The sequence below is a fragment of the Rhinoderma darwinii genome, chromosome 2 (assembly GCF_050947455.1).
Source record: "Rhinoderma darwinii isolate aRhiDar2 chromosome 2, aRhiDar2.hap1, whole genome shotgun sequence".
In the NCBI taxonomy this organism is placed as follows: Eukaryota; Metazoa; Chordata; class Amphibia; order Anura; family Rhinodermatidae; genus Rhinoderma; species Rhinoderma darwinii.
In genome coordinates, this window is record NC_134688.1 from 20792209 (window position 1) to 20811261 (window position 19053).

The following is a 19053-nucleotide window of genomic DNA, read 5'->3' on the forward strand; positions in this document are numbered from 1 at the left end:
ATCATACTGCCCCCTATGTACAAGAATATAACTACTATAATACTGCCCCTATGTACAAGAATATAACTACTATAACACTGCCCCCTATGTACAAGAATATAACTACTATAATACTGCCCCTATGTACAAGAATATAACTACTATAATACTGCCCCCTATGTACAAGAATATAACTACTATAATACTGCCCCCTATTGACACGAATATAACTACTATAATACTGCCCTCTATATACAAGAATATAACTACTATAATACTGCCCTCTGTATACAAGAATATAACTACTATAATACCGCCCCTATATACAAGAATATAACTACTATAATACTGCCTCCTATGTACAAGAATATAACTACTATAATACTGCCCCCTATGTACAAGAATATAAATACTATAATACTGCCCCCTATATACAGGAATATAACTACTATAATACTGCTCCTATATACAAGAATATAACTACTATAATACTGCCCCCTATATACAAGAATATAACTACTATAATACTGCCCCTTATATACAAGAATATAACTGCTATAATACTGCCTCCTATATACAAGAATATAACTACTATAATACTGCTCCCTATATACAAGAATATAACTACTATAATACTGCCCCCTATATACAGGAATATAACTACTATAATACTGCTCCTATATACAAGAATATAACTACTATAATACTGCCCCTATATACAAGAATATAACTACTATAATACAGCCCCTATATACAAGAATATAACTACTATAATACTGCCCCCTATGTACAAGAATATAACTACTATAATACTGCCTCCTATGTACAGGAATAGAACTACTATAATACTGTCCCCTATATACAAGAATATAACTACTATAATACTGCCCCTATATACAAGAATATAACTACTATAATACTGCCCCTATATACAAGAATAAAACTACTATAATACTGCTCCTATATACAAGAATATAACGACTATTAGATAAACCCATACGAAACATTGAATACTACACATGACCTATATTTTTATTTCCCAAATAGGAATTGTAAACTCCATTAGTTCTGAATGATTAACTCCTATTCTCCAGAGGAAATAGACCTTCACTGGGAATCATTCATAGTATCCGACCTGGAGAAGCTGGATGTGTCAGAGGCCCGTAGTCTTATTAGCTTCAGGAGATAAATATATTTATCTGAACCGTGCAGCTGGGACAATGAAGATATTCAGTCCTATCCATACAGTATATATATATATATATATATATATATATATATATATATATATATATAAATAATTTGACTAGACTTTTTACTATATTATATCGATTTTTGCGTTTTGCACGCATTGCAGTTCCGTGTGTCCTCAGTGTTTGGTGCGTGGCTGCGTGATTTTCGCGCATATGCCATCCTTATGGCACGCGGTTTTGATATTTAGAAAATGAAATGAAGGAAGTGGTTTTATTTTTCCCTTCATTTCTTGATCTGCTGTTGCGCGAATCACGCACAGCACACGGAAGTGCGTCCGTGTGCTGCGCGTGATTTTCACGCACCCATTGACTTCAATGGGTGCGTGATGCGCAAAAACCGCTAAAGTATAGGACATGCAGTGAGTTTCACGCAGCGGACACACGCTGCGTGAAAATCACAGGAATGTCTGAATGTCCCCATTGACTTACATAGGTCCGTGAGATGCGCGTGAAACACGTTCGTGTAAATAAGGCCTTAAGAGGAAATCTTCTGACATCTATTGAGAGTAACAGAAATCCATTCTGTGGACAGTGAGCAATGTCACCTTATCAAGCTGGTGAGTCTCATCCTTCACCTATACATGTTTACTACCCTCACGAATAGGCTGAGAGCCATTACACAGGAGCAGAAAGCTGCATCATGGACAGATATCTCATCATCCCACAGAATCGACAAGGGTAGGAAGCCACAAGGGAAGCAGAGAGAGAGAGGGTCCCCCCCCCCCCGCTCCTGCATCTGGCACTTCATCGGATTATAAGGATTGAGTTTAATGTAAGAGATGTGCCTCCATGTCATATGGAAGAATGTAACCACCATTTTATGTGGAAAACTTAAAGAGTCTCTGTCACCACATTATAAGTGTCCTATCTCCTACATAATAAGATCGGCACTGTAATGTAGATAACAGCAGTGTTTTTTATATAGAAAAACGATCAATTTTGACCAAGTTATGACCTATTTTAGATTTATGCTAATGACGTTCTTAATGCCCAACTGGGCGTGTTTTACCTTTTGACCAAGTGGGCGTTGTGGAGAGAAGTGTATGACACTGACCAATCAGTGCCCAATCAGCGTCATAGACTTCTCTCCATTCATGTACTTAGCACAGCGAGATCTCGCGAGATTACGCTTGCTGTCATTAAGTCTCACACAAACGTTACCGAAGTGTCGGGATTGTGAATAGACATCGCGTCCTGGCTGGAGGTGATGTCTATTCACTCTCAAGACACTTCAGTAACGTTAATGTGTGAGTAAGTGACAGCACATCATGATCAAGCATGATCACGATGTCGGAGTAAATGAATGGGGAGAAGTGTATGTCACTAATTGGTCACTGATTGGTCAGCGTCATACACTTCTCTGTACAACGCCCACTTGGTCAAAAGGTAAAACACGCCCAGTTGTCTATTGAGAAAGTCATTAGCATAAATCTAAAATAGGTCATAACTTGCTCAAAATTGATAGTTTTTCTATATAAAAACCACTGCTGTTATCTACATTACAGCGCCGATTACATCATGCACAATATAGGCCACTTATAATCTTCAAGTAAATGGTGCCGCGAGCTGAGCCTGTAAACTGCCACTCTCCAGCCTCCTGTCTTATTTTGCACCCATAACACCAAGGACACCCCAAAACACCATCAGGACAGGAGCAGACACAGGGTGTGTCCCAGGGGAAATCAAGAGACTGCCATCCTCATTAACCAGTGCAAACCCCCTCATCACTACCTGCGAGCAGGCCCTGAGAGAAAGGGAAGGCCTGTTGGCCATCGTGATCAACACAGAGAGCCGAGCCGGCTGCCAAATTGTGGGCCTTTCCCCTTTCCCATCGCTCCTCGGGTCACACGCTCGCACGCTACATTTCCTCATCTGAAACTTTGCCTGTTCTGCTCCATTGTCAGCTTTATACCTTCAGCTTTTTAATCAGAAATCGGGATACTTTAAAACAGAGATGTAGCAGACCTGAGAATAAAGGGGTTCTGTACAAACAATAACTGATGGCACTAGGATATGCCATCTATATGGAATTTGTGCTGGTCTGACCAAATTATGAGCTCCAAAAAAAATATCACAATACATTAATATCAAATTCTATCCTATTGTTGTCCCAAGGACAAGTAGCTACTACATTCCCCAATTTTTACACCATTAGAGGTCATAAATATGCAGAAAGTTCCTGTTCCAATTCCAGTTATAAAATTCTACAGCCGGTGCGGAGATTTCAAAAAGTTTATTTCTTTCCTAAATCTATAAGACAGAACACAACGTAAATATAGAGTAAATACTTTGGCATTTTTCAATTTAGTAGGAAGGATAGAACGGCCGATGAAGCCAAAAAAATTCATCACAGTGGCCGGGAGATGAAGGCCGCCATAAATGTGTGAAGAGCGGAATGTGTGATTTAGGAATAGGGAGCCGATAAGCACAATAAAGGGTATTGATTCAAAATGTTGAACTGTTTGCAGCCATATAGCGCAGTAAATTTTCCTCTGAGCATTGTGCAGACAATCGAATTTTCCCTGAGCCTTAAAAGAAACGAAGGAGACAGCGGTGAAGTCATTAAACAAGAACGGCCAGTCATTTTTTAAAGAGATACCATCCTCCCTATCCCGACAAACTCTTTTATCAAGTACAAGTGACACCTGCATTGATCATTTATTACTATTACATGTAGTATCTATGTATTGTATGGCTAAATATGTAAAAAAAAAAAAAAAAATGTCTTACTTAAAGGAAGTCCTTCCACCTTTTTGGACTACGTATATTGTTTTTAGGTTCAACATTTTGTGCTGATTAATTTCGTAATATGAGTAAGAACTCAAGTTTTTGTGATACAGAACACCAAATCCATTGCTTCCCTTCACACAGCTATAGTTACAGGAAAAAATTGTCACTGCCGTAAACTACCACTAGGGGAGCGACAGAGTTCAATTTAAAAGTCATATGCAGTAAGCGCCTAAGCTCCCCCTAGTGGTGGCTGCAGATAGACAGAATTTTATGATTTAACTCTATAGTAGGTTATATAGTGAAGAGAACGAGGAGAATTGGCGTTATGTAATCAGAAAAATAGAACTCCACTATATAAAAGATATACTATAAAATGTAGGTTAAAAAAAATAAACAAATGTTTAATGGATGACAATCGCTGCCCTACACCCTCCTGCATTTTGTTTGTCCTTACATACCCAGCTTTAAAGGGGGTGGGGATAGGACACCCTGTAGCTAATCAGATATAGGGAAACATGTCAGCATCGAGACAGGAGTGTGCTGATCTATTGTGACGCACCATGAAGAAGGGGTCTATCAGATCCTGAGAGTGATAAAAGCAGCAGGAGAGGATTGAACTGATCTTGTGGGAGAAAGTGACTTGTTCTTTTGTCATAATTGGGTTAGGACAAGCATGAATCAAAAAGAACAGCGTTGAGATATCAAAAACCGGAAATAGAGGGAAGACTCATACTGGCAAGAATATATTTTATCGAAGGCTCTTGTAGCTCTCTTATTCAGGCAGCCACAAAGAGCATCTCTCTCTCTGGGGGACCCTGCGTGTCCTTGCGTTAGATGGACAGCCCATACGTTTCAATAAGTGTTGTGTAATACTTAATTTCCCCTGTGGTGGCGCTGCAGAATAATTGAACACTAACTATCAGGGTCCCCTACCGATGATCGCCATGAATTTTAGCAGTAAGGAGTGCCCTTTTAACAAAAAGATTGTCCAAAACAGACAACACTTTTAAGCAAATGGACCTTGCAAGTAGTAGAAGATTATCCAGTAGTTGTAGGATTATCTAATAACTGCCAACATTTAGGTCCATTAAGTCATTTTCCCTCAACCGACCAAAGAGACCAGCTGTGCACGTAGGATATTTTTGTGTTTCAAATATCTAATTTAAAAAAATTGTTTTACAATTTGTGGGTGAAGAGCAGTTTACTGGGCACTGAAATGCCATTGGCAAAAGGCTTATTAACCATTGAGACCATCACTTACAGGTTGACATAATTTCGTATAACGAAATGGCACTGGGAACTTATGCAGGTCTGTCCATCTTCACAGGCACCCAACGGGCCCTAAATGAGGGAGTAGAAAACCATCTTCTCCTGCAAGACTTGGAAAGACGGGAGGTCATGCAGACACCATCTCAGGATGGGCAGTTGTAGTGCTGTGAACCAACACCAAAACGTGAATCCCATTTGAAAAGGTGTTAACTCTTGAACACAGCCCTTTACTATATGTCTTATTACGGCATACGAATGTCATAGAGGTGGCCCCAAGTAGAGGGTTATCAACAAAAAAACAAACTTCTCTCGCGCCGGCAGACCCTATGTAGTATATTTGGTTGGCCATTCATTCTATTGCTGCTGCGGGGAAAATTGCTAATTGCCAGGGTTTCTAAAGTTGGAGCCATGGCCAACAGCTAAACACCGGGACGGCTTCAATTAAAAAAAAAAAAAGTTGTCCTATTGAAACAACTTTAATTTTGCTATAGTGTCTCCTCTATATACTATAGAACTCCGGTTCTAGCCGATCCTTACAAGGTAATACCTACAGTTAAATTAAGAATAATAGGAAAGCAGATGGCCTCTTTTGGAATCTCGTGAGATGTGTCCTACGGCCCGTACAGCCAAGTTTTGGGGCAAATCTTCAAAGCCCGTTTCGAAGCAGCCATCCTAAAAGAGCCGAAATGGCGAATAACGTACGTAACCTTATCGCTTGGCCATTTAATTTTACTCTGCTCTCATTTGGCATGCGAGTCGGCAATTCATCTTTGATAAACGTGTCTGAGATTAAACTGAAAAGATTTGGAAAGCAGAGATGATAGCCTTGGTTCACGGCCTCCTGTGGTATCTTCTGGCACAATTCAATGCAGCTGACAGGCCCTACTGTCCCAGGAGACCCCGAGGGAAAGTGACACATTGGTTCACTTCAGTGTATGCAATCTTCAACATCACAGTATAAAACTAGGGAAAAAAAGAGCAATCCCTTGTCTGCATTCATTTTTAATTGTATATGCTGGGGGATCATTCAGTAGAAACGCTGCAAGTAAATACCAGACATATGCTACCAGCCGTATTATATATTGCTTGATGGAGGCATTCTAGGAGCAGTAGCGGATCTTGACTTGGCTACGCGTGACATGCCGAGGAAAGATAAAGGACCTGATGTCAAGCTTTAAGGGGTTGTCTAATTTTTTTTTCCAGAAACAGTGCCACTCTTCTCAATAGGCTGTGTCAGGTATTGCAGGTCAGTCCCTTTCAAGTAAATGGAGTTAAGCTGCGATACTAGATATAACATGTGGGCAAGAGGTACACGGTTTCTGGAAGAAAGCAGCCATGTGTTTCTAATATCATAAACTCCTTTAAAGGAAATGTTTCATCTTCTTTGTTTTAATAAAAAATATTTAATTGTATTTTTTTTCATGTCATTTTTTATTTTATTAACATGATTATGGAGGCAGTCATCCTACCTGAGTAGTTCCAGAGATTTGGTAGTTCAGTAAAGGGCCTATTGACTTGCATGGGAGAGTGTAGTGAGCATGCTCTATGATGTGCAGTAGTATGTGCAGGAGAGGGAGGGAGGAGGGAAGAATAAATATCACATTATTTGGCTTCCCGATTGGATCCTGTCCTATTTTCTATATTTCTTTTACCCGAATAGTTATGTATTTCATTGTAATTCTGCTCTGATAATAATGGGAGGATCCTGCCCCCCCCCCCTCCTGCACAAGTAGAGAAATGAAAGAAAATGATATTTTATCGTGAGGAGATTAGTGGCCAGTGTGAAAAATGCAATATTTGGGATTTTTTTAAATTAATATAGATAGTGACCTGAAAAAAAATTACAGAAAGAGGTTTAACATATAAAACTTGTTTTAAACAATAGGTTAATTACTGATGATATGTTCCTTTTAATGGAGATGAGATGCAATACTAGACACAACCTGTGGATAAGAGTGGCGCTGTAACAGGAAAAAAATATGACACCCTATTTTTAATATCCTAAACCCCTTTAGAGCAAATGATACACTAGAAAGTATTGCATGATGTATTAACCCCCTCTTACCAGTGGGTTGTGTCTTTACTTCGGTCACAACTGCACCGATTCCCTGGGATTAGCTGTTGGTCAATAAGTTTATTTAAGTTAACCAGGGGAGAGAAATAATTAGCTTTAGTCCTATCTGTGTTTGTAATTGGCATCAGGAAATCAATGTGGTGGCCAACGGAGCCGAACTCCTGTAGTCCGAAGGGGATCGGCTATGTAATTAGAGCATGACACCGCCGTATCACTAAAGACTTTACACATCAGCTTTTATATTGTCCCTGTAAAAAGTTATTGATCACCAGATAGTTTGCAATAACTTGAACTGCTTATTCCTATGGAAACAGGAAGATTTTGGGATGACTAAAGAGGAACTGCTACACCCACGAGCTTACACTAGGAGAACATAAAACTCTGCTGCTGCTATTCTATAACATGTATGGTTGTGTTCAGACAGCACCAGACAGACAGATAGAGCGATAAGCCGCCATATTCAATTGTAGCTGCGCCAATACAATCGCTAAATAATCGCTGAATCAGTCCCCAGCACAGCTCAGTGCCCGACAAAGGTCTCACGACCGAAACGTTGCACTTGTAGCCACTGGCATTTACCTAAAGAAATAAAATCTATCTTGAATACCATAAAGGTGTGCAGAATACAATTCTTGAGCTATTCTATAACATGTTAATTTATAATTGATAACATAGATTTGCTTTATAGATGGCGCCAGAACATAAGTAACAAAAACAGTCAGAAAACGCCCTATTGACTTTTATGGGAGACTGTAGTGAGCATGCTCTGTGACATGTTCTCAGAGTTTGTGCACAACTAATATTTTATAGAATATTTGTTGGACCTTTAAAACTTCCTTGAACCCCTTTAATACTCATAATAAATTGTGGTCTGTAAATAAAGTTTAATATAATGAAAATAAAAAGTTCTGCAACATTATCATATACACTGTCATTGAATGGGAACATTTTTGTGTACATCTAGAGATCTAAAACCCATGATAAGCTAGTCCTGCTCACATCTGATTGTTTGCTACAATTGTCTCCAGTTTAGGCAATCCTCTGTGAACGTAAAAAAATTCAACGTAAGCTGGGTATGGCTTAAAACAACACATAGGGATTTAAAGCTTTCAAAGCTCAGGGACCCGCACTTGAGGGGGCCACCGTATCCAGACGGGGAATAAATGGAGAGGTGGCCCTGCTTACTTGGCTGATTCTGTAACTTCCATAGGAATCAATGGGGAGGTGCAAAAGCGGATGAACCTGTTCGAGATAAGTGCGGGTCCTAGCTGTGGGACCTGCATCGATCAGACATTTATGGCATATTTAGTAGATATGTCATAAATAACTAAGGTGGGAAGAACACTTTAATTTTCATTTTTTAATTATCTTTTACTTAGATAGCTTCAGTTGCTGATCTTTCTGAATAATATTTTATTGTTTGTTTTTCTCCTAATATAAGAACTGCAATAAGCGAAATAGAAACTGCAAATTTATAACCCATTTCGTAATAATAACTACACATGGGGTAATACAATAACTACTCCAAGGATGGAGCTCCTTCTAACAAGATGACAATGAGGGGGCCCTAAGGTGCCTTTAAACTTGGCAAATTCCACTCACGGCACAGTATTGCTGCAAACCATTACAGTCCATTAATAACCCAACATATGTAGGCTGTATAGCAATAGTGTATATATATCTATCAGTATTGTAGAACTAGACATGGACCGCACATCCACCTGTTATACGTTTGATCTATAGCTGCTAAGCAAAAATTTTGAAACATGAAGACGAGGTTCTTAGTTAACATTTTGATCAAATTGTATAAGCCCACTTGCCACTTCACGGCGACCTCTTAAAAGTGAGCCCCTACTTTATTGGTTGCAGCACCGCATGGCGATCACTGCCTCTGCAACACCACTCCTACAAAGGGAGCAACCCAGTGGCCCAAACGAACCCATGCTGCCAGGCTACGCCAAGCCTTCTTGGTTCTGAGCTACGCCGTGAAGTGGCAAGTGGGCTTTTACAATTTGATCAAAATGTTAACTAAGAACCTCGTGTTCATGTTTATACATTTTTGCTTAGCAGCTATAGATCAAACGTATAACAGGTGGATGTGCGGTCCATGTCTAGTGCAGCATCCCAGAAGATACCCTTCTGGTTCCCTGTTATTTGTATGTCATGCATTGTATGTGTTTTACATGTCTTTATTATTTTTCACACAGTGTGCTGTTCACCAGCTGAAGAGAAGGATGAAGGTATCAGTGGGGAGCCACTAGAGGGTGCATTGTACATCTAGCATTGTTTGAAAAGGGGGTGGAGCCTGGCTACAGCCCGAGAGCCTCACTCTGACTCTGTCTGACAGTCTACACAGAGGAGTCGGGTCGTGTCTGTGAGGAGACAGACATGTCTGCTAGCTGCTCTGACACAGCAGATTAATATAATCCTTTCAACTGGCAACAGGTCTCAGCACCTGCAGCCCAATGCAAGAGGAGGAACAGTAAGGAGATTGTAACCAGCATATCATCTCTATCATCACCACAGCAAGTATTATTTAGCTGAAAAGCTGTCTGTCTGTTTCTGAGGAGAAGTCTATATAATATTGGGCCTCAGAACTCCTGCTGGCGCTGTTACCGGTTCTGCCGCACGCCACAATTAATATAAGAAGTGTCTATCAAGTCACTCAACTACAACCCTCATCACTGAGAAAAGTGAGTTCATTTATTACACACGCTGCTGGAAAAGTGAATGATTTCTAGATATAGCTGGACAATTGAAACCCTCATTGGTCACCCACTGGTCCCTTCTTCCCCTCAACTGTTGAAGTGGACAGAAGATAACGTGCCTCCATTTTGGAAGACTGTATAAAGTTCTTCAGTAAACGTGAGTTATTCAAATCCCCTGTGTCGTCTGGTCCCTGCACTGCATAACATCAAGGGCACCCCACATACCACCTTGCCAGGCGCACACATACTACTACCACCATCACGGGAGTTGCTACGGGGGAAAAGACTATTACCACCATCATCCATAGTGCAGCCCCCCTGTCACTGTGCCAGCCCGAGAAGGAGCGAGGGAGGAGAGGTAGAGATTCCTACAGATACCTCAGGCCATACACCGTGCACTTCACTACTGCTCCCATCCTCCTGGGAAGCTCTTCCTCGTGGTTGCTGCATATAAACTTTGGCGTCACGAACAGGATACGTTTAAATCTCATGTGGGCCCCAAACCAGAGAGACTTTGTCCCAAAGCCCTGGCCCCCACCGTACAAAGCTGCAACCGCAGCTGCAAGAGACTATTTCAGCCCCAAAAGGGGTTAAAATCACTGTTTCCCGGCAGTTCCAGCCCAAAAGGGGTTAATCCGCCATTTTACCTCACAAACTGCTGCGTCACAGTTCCATTTACCCGCTCCAGACAGGTTAACCTGCGGCGCCAGTCTAGCGCCACCATCTGGATGATTATAGGAACTCACAATATCCAGCACAGGCAAGAGGGAACGGCCGAAAACTGCTAGGCGCCGCCATCTTGGATGAGTGAAGCCTCTGCACGGCACCTCCACCGCGGATCCCCTGCAACCAGCAACTCTCCCAAAAACATCACAGGAGAGCAACGGAACAGCCCGGTAACAAAGTACAGCCCAGAGGGAAGCAACAGCATACCATCGGTGAGTCCAGATTCAATTGGCCATCAAGTTAACCCCTGCTGTACCACCACCGGTGCCCAATAAAAAGCCCGGGAGCATCCTGGACATCACTCCGGACCCAATAAAAAGTCCGGGAGCACCTTTAACAAGACCCCCGACTCAGTTAAAAGTCCGGGAGCGCCAATAATAGACATTGGAAAAATTTAAAGGGACAGTAACAATGTCGGACTCAAGTGACACGGAAGAGCCCGTTCTCAGCACGGTCACTACACCGGCCATGACAGAAAGAACAACACCTGCTGCAGCACCCTGCATCATGCCGCTGTCCATGCCCTACTATGCAGGGGCCCCATGGCTGCCCCACTACAAAGGTGAACCACACACCTTAAAAGACTTTAGAAAAAAAATGCTTGCCATGTTCCGCCTCTACCCCATTCCAGAAGAACAGAAGGTAGAGATTTTAATGGGACAACTACAAGATGTGGCCCTAAAAGAAGTGGAGTCCTGGCCACGTATCCAAAAGAAGGCTGTGGATCAGATCCTGGTCCAGCTACGTACCACCTTTGAGCCCAAATCCATCTCTGAGCTCAGGATGAGGTTCATGGACAGAGTTCAGCAACCAGGTGAGACACTCCGAAATTTTGCTCTTTCCTTACAGGAGACCATGAGGGCCATGATACAAGCCGACCCCCATGAGGCTGAAAAAGCAGACAGAATCCTGAGGGAGCAGTTCATTGAAGGAGTCGCCTCAGATTCCATGAGTCATCAACTACAAATGATGTCCGTCCAGAACCCTGACAGCACCTTCCATGAGTTTAAAGAACTGGCCATAGAGGTACTAGAAAGAAGGCCCAGAAGAAGAACAGTCAGGGCTACCACCCCTCTTAAAGAGGCAGAAGAGGAACCTGCCCCAGTAGCACCACATCCAACACCTTGCAAGCCCATCACCTACCAGGCTACACAGGCTCAAATCACAGCTGGAGGAGATCAGTACCAAGATCAACTGAAACTCATTGCCAAAAGCCTGGAGCAAGTCTGCCAACGACTGGAGAATCTAGAAGCTAGCTCTCCAGTAAAATGGGAGCTGCCAACATCTAGAGACAGTTATCCAAATAGTCCTAGCAAGGGCTACCGCAATAGTCCCAACAAAACGTCGACAGATCGCTTTGATGAACATGGGAGACCTGCCTGCAGACACTGCCATAAGATAGGTCACCAAGAACGTCAATGCTGGGCGTTAAACGGACGTCTCCCGAGGCAGAGGACCATTCCTCGGGAGGAGAAATAATAGGTCCCAAAGATCCAAAATGGCTGCCACGGTTTGTCGGACCTCGTCCAGAAGTTACCATCCGCATCAATGGAGTACCATTTGCTGCCCTCCTGGATACGGGATCCCAAGTGACAACCATCCAGCAGGCCGCCTTTGAACAACACTGGAGTAGCGAGATCCTGATGCAACCTCCAGAAGCCTGGTTAGACGTCATCGCTACCAACGGCCAGTCCCTACCTCTGCACGGGTACTGGGAGCCTACTGTCCAAGTGGGAGGAGTGCACTTACCTCAGCAAGGAGTCCTCGTGATCAAAGTTAAAGATCAAGGACAACCCACAGTAATTCTGGGAATGAACATCCTAAAGCACTGCTATGGAGAAATGCTAGAGGCCCTACGACAATCCGTCCCCAAGGCTTCCCAGGCTGCCCAGAAGGTAATACACAAGACCATCCGTGTACTGGCTGCCCAACAGCGATTCACCAACGCCAGAGGAGAGATCTGCAGAGCTCGCATCAAGGACCACCATCCAGTAACCCTAAAACCTGGCACAGAAACACTGCTATGGTGTCGGGCCCGTTCAGGCCTACAAGGACTTGACTACCAAGCCCTAGTGGAACCAATACCACTAGATGAACATCCAATGGTTATGGCTGCCCGAAGTTTAGTGACTGTGGTCGAAGGGAAAGTACCCATCCGTCTTCTCAACTTAGGAGACCATTCAGTAACCCTGAGGAAGTACTACCCTGTAGCACAGCTGTCCCAACTCAGTGTGCAAGACCTGGTGGACATTCCAACTGTCACCGCTAAACAGGCTGCACAGCAACTAAAGACGTCAGAAGAAGCACCAGTAACACCCTGGTGGGGAGAAATCCATGTGGGAACTGCAACAACACCTGCCTACCAGATCCAAGGAGTACTTGAAGTGGCTCAGGATAACCATGAAGCCTTCAGTAAGCATCCTCTGGACCATGGGAGAGCAAAAGACATTGAGCACACTATTCCCACTGGTACTCATCCTCCCATTAAGGAAAGACACAGGCCTATACCACCTGCCCTATACCAAGACGTGAAGCAGATGGTCCACGACATGAAAGAGGCCAAAGTCATCCAAGAAAGTCACAGCCCCTGGGCTGCACCACTAGTTCTTGTCAGGAAGAAAGATGGCAACCTTCGCTTCTGTGTGGATTACAGAAAAATTAATAACATTACCCACAAGGATGCCTATCCTCTTCCAAGGATTGAAGAATCTCTGACAGCCCTGGGATCAGCTGCCTACTTCTCTACACTGGATCTCACAAGTGGTTACTGGCAAGTACCAATGTCTCCAGCTGATAGGGAGAAGACAGCCTTCACCACCTCAATGGGCTTATTCGAGTTCAATTGCATGCCCTTCGGACTGTGCAATGCTCCTGGAACATTCCAAAGGCTGATGGAAAGATGCCTAGGTCACAGGAACTTTGAGACTGTGCTCCTATACCTGGATGACGTCATAGTCTACTCCAAGTCCTATGAAGATCATCTCAAGCATCTAGCTGAAGTGTTCCAGGTCCTAACCAAAAATGGCTTAAAAATCAAACCCTCCAAGTGTCACCTCCTCCAACCTCAAGTCCAGTACTTGGGACATATAGTGAGCGCAGAAGGCATAAAGCCAGATCCTGAGAAGATAGCTGCTGTCCACAGTTGGCCTACACCTACCACTGTGAAGGAAGTAAGAAGCTTTCTCGGATTTGCCGGGTACTACCGGAGATTCATTCCTCATTTTGCCCGCATCGCTGAACCGCTACAAGAACTCTTGAGGGGGCACCCTAAAGAACACTTGAAGAGGAGAATTCCCATTAACTGGAAAGAAGAACAAGAAATTGCCTTCCAGTTACTAAAAAGATTATTGACTGAACCACCCATTCTGGGCTACCCAGATTACAGCCTGCCCTTCCATCTTTACACAGATGCAAGCAACCAAGGACTTGGTGCAGTGCTGGCCCAACAACAAGGAGACAAAGAAAGAGTGATCGCCTATGCAAGTAGAGCACTCAAAGGAGCTGAAAGAAACGATCAGAACTATAGTTCCTTCAAGCTGGAGTTCCTTGCATTGGTCTGGGCCGTCACAGAGAAGTTTAAGGACTACCTTGCCGCTTCTTCCTTCACTGTCTTCACAGATAACAACCCGCTAGCACACCTGAACACCGCAAGGCTGGGAGCCTTAGAACAGAGATGGGCTTCACGATTAGCAAATTACAACTTCGTGGTCAAATACAGAACAGGCAAGTCTAACATCAATGCGGATGCCTTGTCCCGCCTGCCTACAGGAGAAGACCCGGAGAATCCTGATGATGACAACCACAAAGAGGAAGTAGAGATGCCTGCATTCTACAACCGCTTTGCAGATCCTGATGCTATCAACAACAAAACCCAGGTACATTGTTCTTCCCAACAGGCCAAGAAGCAGTCACCAGAACAAGAACAATGGGCCCTGTTGCAAGCTGAGAGCAGAGTGATTGGAGATATCCTAGACTACCTGGATACCAAAAAAATACCCATTAGAATCCGCCGAGGCAACACAAACCCAGAACTACTTCGCCTTTGGAGACAAAGGAAACGTCTCTTTGAAGAGAATGGTCTGCTGCTGAGGAGAGTGCTGGATCCCATCACCAGTAATCGGCTGCACCAAATTGTCATCCCAAGGAGAGATGCCAAAGTTGTCCTTGAGGCATACCACAACAAGTCTGGACACTTTGGAGTTCAAAAGACAGAAGCTACAATTCGCAGAAGATTCTATTGGATCGGAATTAGAGGTGATGTCGAGAAATGGTGTCAAGAATGTACTGCTTGTGCCTTAGCAAGAGGAGAGAAGCCAAACCAAAAGGCCCCTCTGCATCCTATCGTGAGTCATCGACCGCTGGAGATCGTGGCCATCGACCATGTGAAAATGGAGCCAAGTAGAACAGGATACACCTATGCCATGACCATCATCGACCATTACACCAAATTCACAGTCGCAGTACCAGTAAAGGACTTGACAGCAAAGACCACCGCTGCAGTCTTCCTAAAAACTTTCCTTCTACCCTATGGCTGTCCTGAGAAGATCTTGACAGATAGAGGTTCTGCATTTGAATCCCAACTATTTCAGGAACTTTGTCAGCTGTACAACTGTAAGAAACTAAGAACAACCGCTTACCATCCCCAAGGAAATGGGTTGTGTGAGAAGATGAACCAGATTCTGATTGAGATGCTCAGAACTTTACCGCCTCATCAGAGAGCTGTCTGGCCAAATCATTTGCCTGAGTTGGTGTACATCTACAACAACACTATGCAAGCCTCCACAGGTTACACCCCATACTTCCTATTGTTCGGAAGACAAGGAAAGCTGCCTTCAGACATTTCATTGAATGTGTCCGTTCCAGATGACTTGAACCCTCTACCAACCACAGAGTGGGTGAGTGAACACCAAAGACGCATGGCTGATGCAAATGAAATTGTTGAAGCTAGGATGGAAGAAGCGAGAAAGAAGCAACAACATGATTATGACCAACATGCTAATGCTAAACCCTTTCAAGTTGGAGACCTTGTCTGGTTGAAAAACTTTCAAAGAACCAGCAAATTGGACACTAAGTGGGAAAGAATCCCTTATACCATCAAGGCTGTCCCATACCAAGGAACAGATATCTATGAGATCCAAAGAGATTGTAAACAACCGCAAATTGTCCACCGTAACAGGCTTAAACTGTGCCTACAAGATCAACAGTTGCCTACCATTGAACAGGAAATATCAATTGAAGAACCAGTTGCAATTGATCTACCAGAAGTAACTGAAGCTATTGAAGCAACAACTACTGAGTCCTCAACTCAAGAGCAACACTTGGACATAAAGAACCCACTGAGTTGGTGGTTTACCCCAATTTTGTCATTCCTTGCACCTGATCCTACACCTACAGTGTCTACAACTCACACAGAGGACAGATCACATCATGTACCTGCTGTTGTTGTACCTGAACCTGTCAGGAGATCAGAGAGAACCACTAAAGGAGTGAAACCAGTTCGCTATAGGGATTGAATATAATTGCAAGTAGGGAACAAGAAAGACTCTTATGTTCTAGAGCCCCTTCTTCATTTCTTCATTTATTCCTATCCAAGTTAGGCCGAAGCCTACCAACCCTTGTTACGTTCAAGAGGGAATATCCCCATAGACTCTGACGTACCAGAGCCCCTCATATCCTAAGTGCCATAAACTGTTGGACACTGCCGCTCATCTTGACTTGAGACTTCTGCCCCTCATCTTCCAACTGTTACAGAAGAAATCTTCGCCCCTATTCCCCCTTCGAGAGTCAAGAATACAGGAATACAATGTTATTAAGATGTTTGCATTTCATGTTAACCCTTTTTACATCTTTTAGGCTGTTCATATCCAAGAAAACGACGAGGACGTCTTGTCTTAAGTCCGGGAGTATGCAGCATCCCAGAAGATACCCTTCTGGTTCCCTGTTATTTGTATGTCATGCATTGTATGTGTTTTACATGTCTTTATTATTTTTCACACAGTGTGCTGTTCACCAGCTGAAGAGAAGAATGAAGGTATCAGTGGGGAGCCACTAGAGGGTGCATTGTACATCTAGCATTGTTTGAAAAGGGGGTGGAGCCTGGCTACAGCCCGAGAGCCTCACTCTGACTCTGTCTCACAGTCTACACAGAGGAGTCGGGTCGTGTCTGTGAGGAGACAGACATGTCTGCTAGCTGCTCTGACACAGCAGATTAATACAATCCTTTCAACTGGCAACAGGTCTCAGCACCTGCAGCCCAATGCAAGAGGAGGAACAGTAAGGAGATTGTAACCAGCATATCATCTCTATCATCACCACAGCAAGTATTATTTAGCTGAAAAGCTGTCTGTTTGTTTCTGAGGAGAAGTCTATATAATATTGGGCCTCAGAACTCCTGCTGGCGCTGTTACCGGTTCTGCCGCACGCCACAATTAATATAAGAAGTGTCTATCAAGTCACTCAACTACAACCCTCATCACTGAGAAAAGTGAGTTCATTTATTACACTCGCTGCTGGAAAAGTGAATGATTTCTAGATATAGCTGGACAATTGAAACCCTCATTGGTCACCCACTGGTCCCTTCTTCCCCTCAACTGTTGAAGTGGACAGAAGATAACGTGCCTCCATTTTGGAAGACTGTATAAAGTTCTTCAGTAAACGTGAGTTATTCAAATCCCCTGTGTCGTCTGGTCCCTGCACTGCATAACATCAAGGGCACCCCACATACCACCTTGCCAGGCGCACACATACTACTACCACCATCACGGGAGTTGCTACGGGGGAAAAGACTATTACCACCATCATCCATAGTGCAGCCCCCCTGTCACTGTGCCAGCCCGAGAAGGAGCGAGGGAGGAGAGGTAGAGATTCCTACAGATACCTCAGGCCATACACCGTGCACTTCACTACTGCTCCCATCCTCCTGGGAAGCTCTTCCTCGTGGTTGCTGCACTAGTTCTACAATACTGATATTATTATACAGTGTATCCCCCTCATTCTTTTTGTTTAACTTGGTACCAGCACTGGACATATTTGGCCCAGCTGATTTTAATTAGGGAATAACCTCATAAGCGTTTCTGCTCTTGCGTGTGTGCTCTCAGTTGGCCACTAGGAGCGCATGACGAGGTGAGCGTATTCCATCTGTTCACATGTTGTGGTGCTGTGTGGTGGTGTCTGTTGCGGTGGTGCTGCACTTGTGGGGGAACGTGGCTCAGAGCCAAGGAGGCTTGGCGTGACCTGGCAGCATGGGTGCTTTTGGGCCACTGGGTTGCTCCCTCTGTTGGAGTGGTGTTGCAGCGGCAGTGATCCCCATGCGGTGCTGCAACCAATATAGTAGGGACTCGCTTCTAAGAGGTCGCCGTGAAGTGGCAAGTGGGCTTATACAATTTGATCAAAATGTTAAATAAGAACCTCGTTTAAATTTTTGCTTATCGGCTATAGATCAAAAGTATAACAGGTGTCTAGTTCTACAATACTGATATACACACGCACATATATATATATATATATATATATATATGCACCATATACCCTACCATCACTTGTACAAACGCTAACGCTTATTATTCTATGGCGTTATTGGAGAAATACAAGATGATCCTAGATTTACAGCAGATTCGGTTTCCATACAGTTCACATCAGGCATTCACATTAATGGACTTTTTTTTAATGTCCTCCTTTAAGTGTAATAGAAGCGAGACGTTGCCCGGAGGGGTGATACACACTAACTAGCAGCAATTAAAATATTTTTGCTCTGGTAAACAGAAAGAGCGACCAGAGGGCAGAACACTGCGGCACAACACTTGGTTTAATCCACTAGCACCTAAAATATTCATGACGGCTGCTGTTTTTACTATGTTTACACGGTTTTCTACAGACGGCATTAGGACTGAGCAAAATGCGCAAGTCTTTTTATCTATTTTTTTTGGATGAAATAAAAATAAAAATAATATTTAAAGGTTATATTCACGGCTAGTGCTTCTTCTGCAGTTACCATGTTACATTGTAATGAATGGGTTTTTTACAGTGAACCCCCAAATATGTGTATAAAAAAAATTGTCAAAGCACTCAGCAAGTCGGATTGTTTCCTCATCATTCACTTTATTTTCTCCTTTTCACTTGTAATGATGCAGCAGGGACTGCTCAGTGTCTGCGATACACCGCACTCATATACATATAATCATATACCTGCGCGATACCTCTGTTGGCCAACCCCGGTGTATTCGGGTGGTTTAATAACTGTACCATACAATGCCTCAATACATGGGGGTGTGGCTCTTAGCTTACTCATCCCTTTACAATTTAGGCTCTCCCATGT

The 19053-nt window shown here is 43.4% G+C and overlaps 1 protein-coding gene across 1 annotated transcript in view; it reads right to left on the reverse strand.

The window, feature by feature from the left end:
* NOX4 (NADPH oxidase 4) overlaps positions 1–19053 on the reverse strand; it is a 160417-nt gene that overhangs the window by 56466 nt on the left and 84898 nt on the right. The window lies entirely within an intron of this gene.